We start from the raw sequence: 10256 nt of genomic DNA on the forward strand, positions 1-10256 counted from the left end.
TGCTAAATCTATGACAGAACTATTATCTGAGACACTGTGTCTCCCAGTATCAAGTGACAGAAATCCAATTTAAACCCAAATTAGAATAGACTGGTTCATCTTACTGAAAATTGAAAGGGTTGGGTCTGGGATGACTTGATCTAGTGACTTAAAAGGAGCCCAGCCTCTTTTGAGGCATGCAACTAGGTGAATGAGGCTTGAGGACAGTATGTTAAAGGAAATATCAGAAACAAAAAGAAATATTATCATGCCTCACTCATATGAACCAACTGTAATATAAAAATGTGGAGAACTGAAGTCAAGAGCACGGGGCCTACTGTAAAGAGTCCTAGACTGTAAACCTTTACAGTAGTCACATCTATTCTGGAGTTGTAATGTTATTTCTAAATTCTGAGATACTGAGCTATTTGTGTATCACCTGGCTGTTCCCTGAAACTTCAGTTATTTATGTAATACCTGCGACTCAGAGTTAGAGCTCTGAAGCTATGAAAGTCGGTATTACCTATACAGGAACTATTTAAAAAGTTGAAAGAGGGATCAGACTTCGACTAGAGTTATGAAAGAAGCTGATCTGGATACGATGAAGGTCAATCAGGATACAGGGTAAAGGATGATATATTGTCTTTATTTTAAAACTTCAACTTCTGTGTGAGACCAAAGGAAAAGATGTTTATTTGGTGTAATATTTATATTTGAGGTAGCACATTATCTGATTTAACTTGTATGGCCAGTTTATTCGAACACCATAATCACATGGAATCTTGAATAGGGCATGCGGTCTTTCTTTTGTTGTTTTTCAGTTTAAAAAATTTTAAAACCTTTTGTTTGAAATAATCTCAGACATAAAAAAGTTGCAAAAATAGTTTAAAGAATTTCTATGTACCCCCAGTTCCCAAAATATTGATACTACAGTACAATCATCAAAAGCAGGAAATGAATATGAACAAAATACTATTATCTACTCTACAGACCATATTAAAATATTACAAATTGTCCTACTAATGTCCTTTTCCTGGTCCAGTATCCATTTTGAAAACACATTGCATTTACCTGCTGTGTCTCCTTAATTTCTTTTAATCTGTAAAGAAAGTTCCTAAATCTTACTTTGTCTTCTACGATTTTTGACATTTTTGAAGAGTAGTGGCCAGTTATTTTGTAGAATGTCCTTCAATTTTTGTTTGTCTGGTATTTCATCATTATTAAATCAAGTTATGCATTCTACAGTATAGAATATGTGTTGCTGCATCCTTTTCAGTATATCATATCTGGAAGTACATGATGTCAGTTTGTCCCAAGGGCATGTGATCTTGTTCATTGGTACAGGTTAGTGTGCTGCTGTGCTATCCCAGAGTAATTTGGGGAGAGAATTAAAAAGTATTTGCAAAGTTCCCTGGGGGACTGGGGAGAAAGGAGGAAATATTTAACTTCCCTATCTGGGGAATTCTTGACAGTCTTGCAAGCAGTGGGGACAATCAATTCAATAGGCTGAGCTCTCAATCTTGGGGCTTGCCACTGTGAAACTTATTCCTGCAAAAGAGGAGTTAAGCCTACTTATAATTATGCCTAAGAGTCACCCTCAGAGAACATCTTTTGTTGCTCAAATGTGGCTTCTCTCTTGAAACCACCTTGGCAGGTGAACTCACTGCCCTACTTCCTATGTGGGACCTTACTCTCAGATGTACAAATCTCCCTGACAATGTGGAACAGGACTCCCAGGGATGAGCCAGGACCCAGCATCATGGGATTGAGAAAGGCTTCTTGATCAAAACGGGGAAGAGAGAAATAAGACAAAATAAAGTTTCAGTGGCTGAGAGATTTCAAACAGAGTCAAGAAGTTTTCCTGGAGATTATTCTTATGCATTATAGAGATATCCCTTTTTAGTTTATGGTGTATTGGAGTGGCTAGCTGGAAGTACCTGAAACTGTTGAACTGTATTCCAGTAGACTTGATTCTTGAAGATGATTGTATAATGATATAGCTTTTACAAGATGACTGTGTGATTGTGAAAACCTTGTGTCTGATGCTCCCTTTATCCAGGATATGGACAGTTGAGTAAAAAAATAAGGACAAAAATAAATAAATAATGGGGGTGGTGAGGGATAAAAAAAAAAAAGTTGGGTAGATTGCAATACTAGTGGTCAATGAGAGATAAGGATAAGAGTTATGGGATGCATGAGTTTTTTCTTTTTATTTCTTTTTCTGGGGTGATGCAAATGTTCAAAAAATGGTCATGGTGATGAATACACAACTATGTGATGATATTATAAGCCACTGATTGTAAAGTTTGGGTGGACTGTGTGTGTGTGAAGATTTCTCAATAAAAATAAAAAAGGAACCCAGCCTCACTCACACCCTTCTCAGTTGCACTTGCCTCATGAGCTCCCAGGTTGCACAGTTGCTTCCCTCTGGGTGACAAGACAGCTGCCCACAGTTCAGACTCACATCCAGTCCCACAGCATCATCTCCCATAGGAGGAGCATGCTCTGAATCCCAGGACTGGTCTGGCTTGGGGCACATGCCTATCCCTTTACCAGTATATCCTCATAAATAAGACCCTCCTTTCACTTGAGCTACTTTGACAGGATTTCTTTCCCCAGCTTCTCAAAAGTCAGTTCTATTCACTGAAAAACCTTGTGGGCTTGGAATCAGTTGATAAAATTGGATTTTATCTGGATAATTATAACAAATACAAACCTGAGAAAATCACATAGCCTAGAGCAGCGGTTCACAACTGGGGGCGATGTTGGCAATGTCTGAAGATGATTTTGGTCTTCAGAATGGAAAGAGGTGGGCAGTGTCTAGTGGGTAGAGACCAGGGATGCTATTAAATATCTTACAATGTCCAGGACAGCTCCCACAACAGGGAAGTATCCAGCTCAAAATATCAATAATACTGAAGGTGAAAAACCTGGCTCTAGAGGATTGGAGCCTTTTAAAATATTATGCCCCAGAATCTATTCTAACCCTTAATTTATTAAATTGAAACATTTTAAAGTATTTCCAGCCTCAGAGGCTGGTGGTGGTAGGAGTAAGTTGTTTTTGCTTGCTCAGAATCTATTTGCCCTTGAGTTTTCCTTGGAGAACTCCCCCTTCCCGACTCTGAGCCCCTGTGGTTCGTAGAAGGTGGATGAGCCTGGGTGGTCATGTAACTCAGGCTGGCCCATCAGAATGTCAGCCAGGACAGTTGGGCACCCTACAGGTGGACCCAGCTGAGCTCTAGAGGCCAGAACCCTCCCCACACTTCACACCCCAGCAGGCAGGGGCATCACCACCCGAGGACTTCCGCCTGCACAGAGCATGGTTTTGGTGTCCCAGGAATGGGGGCCCTCCAGCATAGTCTCTGAGGATTGGGTGGGCTAAAGAGAGGGCGCTTTCAGAGCCCCCCAGCAGAGCATCCTGTTCGTAGCTGCAGAATCCATGGCCAAAGGGTTTACTGCAGTAACCCGACACTCCCTCGTGCGTGTGCACACTCCACAGGATTCACTTTGGCTCCACCTGGCCTTCTCCTTAAACACCAAAGTGCATCCAAGCTTGAACTCCTACAAAGCCAAGAGCATTTTCTGTAAAGAAGTATTATAAAAACCGTGCATTTTCAGCAAACCTAAGATCCATTTCTTCCCACATGTTTTCGTGCATTATTCTTTAAATGTGCTAGCTGCCAAAGGTACCACTTTTCTATTTATTTACTTTTCCACACTGCATGTCTTGCAAGAGAACTGAATGCTCAATTTCTGGCATTAAACGTTTTCTGGTATTACTCTCAGCATAACCAATAAGGCTTATGTTTTTCACAGCCTGTAATGTGCCTCGTTGTGTGGTAGGAACAGAAACAGTAGGTTTTGGGCGGGGGGGGGGGGTGTGATGTTCTATTTGCCTTGGTTTTCCAACTGCTAGTGCTGACAGATTTGGGCATCTTTCAGGTCTGAAATATTTTAGATCTTTCATGGTATTGGGGACTGGGTAGGGAGAAATAATTGTTTTTTACCTAATAAATACTTGAACTGTTCATCATGGAACCAAACTACCTTTTGCATTTTAAATTTCAGTGGTGTGAGACTGCCTTTTTTTTTCCTGGTAGTGAAGGATGCAAGATTTTTTTAAAGTGCATTTTTATAGACTCGTCCGTTAGTTTTTAAATTTTCATTACATTCAAATCTTTATCTCCTAAAACGAGATCTTACCAACAAATAGTAGGTAGACATGATAAACTGTAAGGAAGGCAAAAAACTCAGTACTTACGAAGTGTCATACTAGTTCCTGAAAACAAAGTAAACAGGCAATTGGGTCCATTTCAAAGGTCAGACAGCTACAAGGAGCTTCACTTGAAGGGATCAAAATTGTCAGAGGCGTTCCTGCTGGAAGCGTGGGCCCCTTACCTTCAGCACAGCCTCCAACTCGCGCGTGAACCCACAATAAGAACACCTACGTGGCTGGGACTGATGATTAATGTAAAGTTTTAAATTAGGTGGAATGACATTTTGGAAGATAAAAGCCTCCCCTGGGGCTGAGCTGTGGAGGCTTGAAGTGGAATCAGGCTGTCTACACACCCGGCTGCAGAAGGTTGGGGAGCGGTGCTTTTGGCAGTTCACGGGGTGCACTGCACCCCCTCCCCATTCTGAATCTACAAATTAGAAACTCATCAGGCCTTCTGAGGTGGGTGCACGTTCTTTTCCCGGCCCAGAATCCATTCTCCCTCCTCCTTGCAAACGCCCTAATTTCCCCCTACTAAAAGGAACATAGAGCCTTTATGCTACATAAAGCAGTGGTATATTAACTCTTGCTTTTGCTGTCACTACAAAAATAAATATATATTTATATACATATATATATATTTAAATTTTACATTTGCTTTTTTTTTTGAAAAATTACTATTTACTTGAAGAAAACTTTGAATTTAGGGAAGAAGTAACAATAACTGGTATACATATCAATTTAAAATTTTTCACTAAGCCTCGAGTAGAACAGTCCCCCATCTTTCTACCAAGAACCCCTTATTTTGCAAGATCTGTTAAAACTTATTTAATCAGTTCAGGTTTTTATCAAGAATTCTAAAGCTGCCAATCAGAACTCCTAATAAGCATGAGATAACCAGGTTAACAAACTTGAAATGATATGTAATGTGAGTAAAAACTTTAAAAACCTTTAACTTATTTATACATTCTAATGAGGAGATATGTTCAGTTTTTCTAGCATCAAAAATAAGTGAGCAGGTATTGTTAACCTTTGCCAGGGGTTTATTGGCCTCAGGCTGGGAATCACAGGTGTACATGCCAAACACTGTACGTACACACCCACACAAATGAGAACTAAGGATTAAGTATAACAGTCAAAAAACATATGGGCCCTGTATATTTAAAGGGGAATAATGAGTACTTGTCGTGGGTTTCAGAGCAGGGAGCAGAGAAACAAATCACTAAACCATGAGGAGAACCAAACAAGGGTGGAATAAAGTTAAAAAGCATAGTTGCTTTATTTTTTAAGTTCTTAGAGTTTTTAATAAAAACAATGCATGCTTAGTTTTAAAACTTCAAACTGTACAAAAGGGTATTCAGTGAAAAGCCAGTCTCCTTGACCCTCCAACTCCTAGAGACAACCTCCATGGCCATTTTTATTAATATCTTTCCAGAAATAGTCTATGCAAATATAAGCATATCTCTAAATTGATAGCCCCCATTTTCATAAAAATGATAACATGCTAGACGCATTGTTCTCCACCTTGCTTTTTTTCTTTATTAAACTATTTGAGATCATTGTCAATGGTGAGAAATAATATAGAGAGATATGAGTAACCCTTACCCAGTTTCCACCAATGGAACATCTTGCAAAACTATAATGCAGTATCACAATCAGGATATCGGCGTTGATACAATCGATCCACCTGATTCAGGTTTCCCGAGTTTTACCTGTACTCATTTATACATATTAAGTTCTAGACAATTTTATCCTGGGTGTTGGCTCATGTATCCACTACCACAGACAAGCTACAGAAGAGTTCCGCCCCCACAAGCATCCCCTGTATTGCCTGTTTATAACCACATCCACCTCCCACCTGCCTCCCGTCCGCCATCCGGAACTCCTGGCAAGCACTAATCTGTTCTCCATTTGTAAAATTTTATCTTTTCAAAAATGTTATATAAATGGAGACAGTATATTTTGGGATTGGCGGTTTTCCTTTCAGCATAATTTCCTGAAGATTCGGCCAAGTTGTGTGTATCAATAGGCCGTTCCTCTTAATGGCTGAGTGGTATTCCATGGTACAGATGTACCGTAGTTTGTTTAACCAATCATCCGTTGGAGGACATCTGGGTTGTCTGCAGTTTGGGGCCATTATGAATAAAGCTGCTATGAACATTCATGGACAAGTTTTTGTGTGAACATAAATTTTCATTTCTTTGGGATAGACGCCCAAGAGTGCAATCGCTACGTCATTAGTGATTGTGTGTTTTAGTTTTGTAAGAAACTCCCAAACTGTTTTCCAATGTTGCTATACCATTTTTCATTCCCGCCAGCAATGTATGAATCATCCAGTTTCTTTGCATCCTCATCAGCATTTGAGGTGCCATTATTCTTTTCTGCAAATAGAAGGGTTTATTTTTCTTTCCAATCTGTATGCCTTTCATTTCTTTTTCTTTCCGTCATGCAGTGGTTTTTTTTTAAAACATATGAATATAACTTGGAGATCATTTCATATAGTCACATGGATCTACCTCATTTTTTAAATGAATTTGCAATATTCCAATAGTAAAATTGCCATAATTTATTTACCAGTGTCCTATTAATAGTTATTTAGTTGATTCTAACCTTTTCTTTTATTAGGAACAATGCGTCAGTTGAAGTCCTTGTACATATCCTTCCAAACATTTGCAGGGTATTGTAGAAAAAAATCTAGAAATAGAATTGCCAGATCAATGAGTATGTTCATATTACATTCTGATAGTGCTGAATTGCCCTCCAAAGAGGTTGAACCAATATAGTCCCATCCAACCGAGTGTCTTCATAAATTTAAAATCTTTGCCAACCTGATAGGTGAAAAAAAAGGAAAATTTTTTGTTGGATTTACTTAATTTGAAGATGAAGAGTTTAAATTTTGCTTAAAATGAAATCAAAAGGTTACTTCCTAAACATAGATGGGTACTGTATTATCTTTCCATATATTAGGGGTATATAATATTACTATTTTGTTTTCAATTCAACCCAGTTCTCAAGGCTCTATTTTTAAAACAACGTGGGGTTCAGTACATATTTCTTTCATGCTTTAGTGGGGCATTTAAGCAAGCAGTCACCAAATACCAGTATATGCCAATGAATAAAGGCATTATTCCTGCCTCTGGGGAGCCTGTGGTCTAGTAGGGGAGTTATAGTAATTTCACTGTAATGCAGTAAGCATTAAGATAGCAGACTAGAACAGATGTTAGAGTACAGAGAGAAAAGAAACTTAGCTCAATCTGGAGCTGAGAGGTGGAGGAGGACTAAACGTTAGCGAGGTGAAGAGAAAAGGAAAAGACAGTCCAGGGAGAGGGAACATCACAGGCAAAGACATTGAGACATGAACAAACTGTGATCTTGGGAAACTGTACTGTAGAGTAACTATGAGGAAGTGTCAGAGAAATGAAGACGGAAATCTGATCATGGAAGACTCGTATGACATACCAAGGAGTATAGAATTTATTCTGTAACCAATGGCGAGCCAGTTGGGTTTTAGGCTGAGGCGTAACAAGATCGGTCTTTGGGGTAGGAAGATGGCAATAAGACTAGTACAATGGAACTTTGGGACAAGGAGATAGTGAAGGCAGAGAGACCAGTTAGGAGGCACGTTAACTGTATGGGTGATCTTTTGACTGATTGGATACAGGGAGGTGAGAAAGGAAGCAATGGTGAATTATTCCCATGTTTCTGAATTGGATAATGATTGCAATGTACATTTATTTATTGTACCCAGCTGCTCCCTTCCTAAAAGCACCCAGATTGTTACTCAGGAAAACACCCTCAACCTCCCCCGTTGTGCAGCCCATATGCTTTAGGGAAGTTGACCTCAGTCCTACCTTAGAGGTGGGCCTTGACAGACTTACATTAATTAGCACATTCCATTGCCCTGGCTATACTTCTTGGTCCAGGAATGAGCATGTGATCTAAACCTGCCAATCAGGGTGAATGTCAGAACTCTAGTTTGGAATGCTGGGACCCAAATGGGAAGCACAGGATGAAAACAAGGAAGCTTGTTGCCCTGACATAATTGGCAATCATCTTGAGATCTCAGAGGAATGAGCCATAGATGGGAGCTCATTCTGTGCAGAAAAAAGAGAGCTGGATTCCCAATGACAAGCTTGGGTTGCTGGATCAACCAACTGTGAAGCCCTGGACTGTCCAGTTATGGGAGCCTAGAAATCCCCTTGTCTTTTGAGTCAATTTGAATTGGATTTTCTTACGTGCCATATAAAGATACAAGTAACTAGATGGATGATGGGGTCATTAAACAGTATATACAAGGAAAAAGGAGAGCGTGCATTGAAAAGAGAGATGTTTCATCCTGAACTTTCAGAGTTCTAAATCTTTGCACCAAGTTGATCCCTGAGCTGGAAATGTTCCCCTCTTTACATTTGTGGGCCTGCTAAGAAAGTCCTACTCATGTCCTAGGGCCCTGTTCTGGCCTTTCTCCCTCTGTAAAGACTTCATAAACCCATCTTCTCGTCCTGGTCAGAATTCACCACACCTTCTCAGAATTTACCACTTCTCAGAATTCACCACTCCTTCTTCTGAGCTTCTATAACATTTTGGATATGGTTCTCTCAAAGCTTTTATCATATCATACTACTCTTTCCTCCATTGGACACTGAGCTCCTTAACAGTCCAGAACAGTTCATCATCTTCTTTGTATCCACATCTGCAGGGCATCAAATAGCATCTGAACAATCTGATGAGGAAATGACAGCCATTCTTCTGCATTTTCTCCCCAAACTAATTAATCTGCCCACTTTCCCTCTTGAACAGAGAGAAACTCTAGCTATCAGATCATGGATTAAATACATAATAAATTACCAGAAAGGGATGAAAATATAAGGTTGGTAGAAAAGGATATTTTTATGGACCTGGAACACAGAAAAAGAAAAGTTGGATTAAATTACCTCTATTATAATGATGTGATAGCTGCTCCTTTGCCAAGTTGTGAGGGTGAAACACACATACAAAATTTTTCTGAATATATAAAGCTGGGTTTACAATTTCTGCTAGTATTGCTGAAGACTGTGGGAAGAATCTAAACTTGGCACTACCCACACATAAGGTCACATTGTGCCCATCAATTTATTTTGATCTCAAGGAAGGCGTTTTGGAGCAGTGCTCAAGAAATAGCTCAACCAAAAGAACATTTACATTATATAAAAATGAACTCCAGTAATTCAAATTTATTAACCTTACTTAGTACAGTGATTTCAAAATAGAGAAAAACCTCTAATAATTTGAACTGAAAAGATAGAAATTCTACCTGAATTTTTGCAGGAAATAGTTGAATTGTAGAATAATGTTGTATTACCTCCAAGTACATTTAGTAATTTGGATTAGGGAGAGAGGCAGGTATAGCCAAGTCTATATCAGTAATGATAGAATGATTGCTAGTTGACAGATATTCATTGAATGCCTGCTACATGCCAGGTATTGAGGTACTGAGGATACAGTGGTGAACAAACGTGTGAATCATGATGATAAGAAGGAATGTTTATTCAGACCTAACTATGGTCCAGACCCTGAGCTAAGTGTTCTGTCTTCATTGGCTCATTCACTCACTACATACTCTGTGAGCTACCGTCATTATCCCATTTTATAGATTCAGAAACTAAGTTTCTGGGAGGTAAGCAACTCATCCAAGGTCATAAAATCCATTAAAGTGGTGGAAATTGGACTCTTACAGGCTTGTAAGGTTCTAGAAGTAACACTGTAATTGAAATGCTTCATAGGTAGGGAACTAGGCCATTTCAAATCTTGCTAACTCCGTTTGCTTAAGCATTCTATTTTTACAGTTTTGTAAAGGTAAAATTCGATACAGTCCTACCAAAACTTCAACAAAATATAAATCTAAATTAGTGGAGCCCAACCATTGAGTTTTCATCTTGATACTAACAACTCGAGCTTATAGATCTAGAGAATATGTGCATTTAACCTGTACCTTGGCAAAACTGTTTACCACTTTAATTCAGTTTTTCAGGGATTCATTTGCCCACTACCCTTTGTGACTGTTACAGTATCTGCATACCATCTGTAC

This window comes from Tamandua tetradactyla, chromosome 16, assembly GCF_023851605.1.
Source record: "Tamandua tetradactyla isolate mTamTet1 chromosome 16, mTamTet1.pri, whole genome shotgun sequence".
Lineage (NCBI taxonomy): Eukaryota > Metazoa > Chordata > Mammalia > Pilosa > Myrmecophagidae > Tamandua > Tamandua tetradactyla.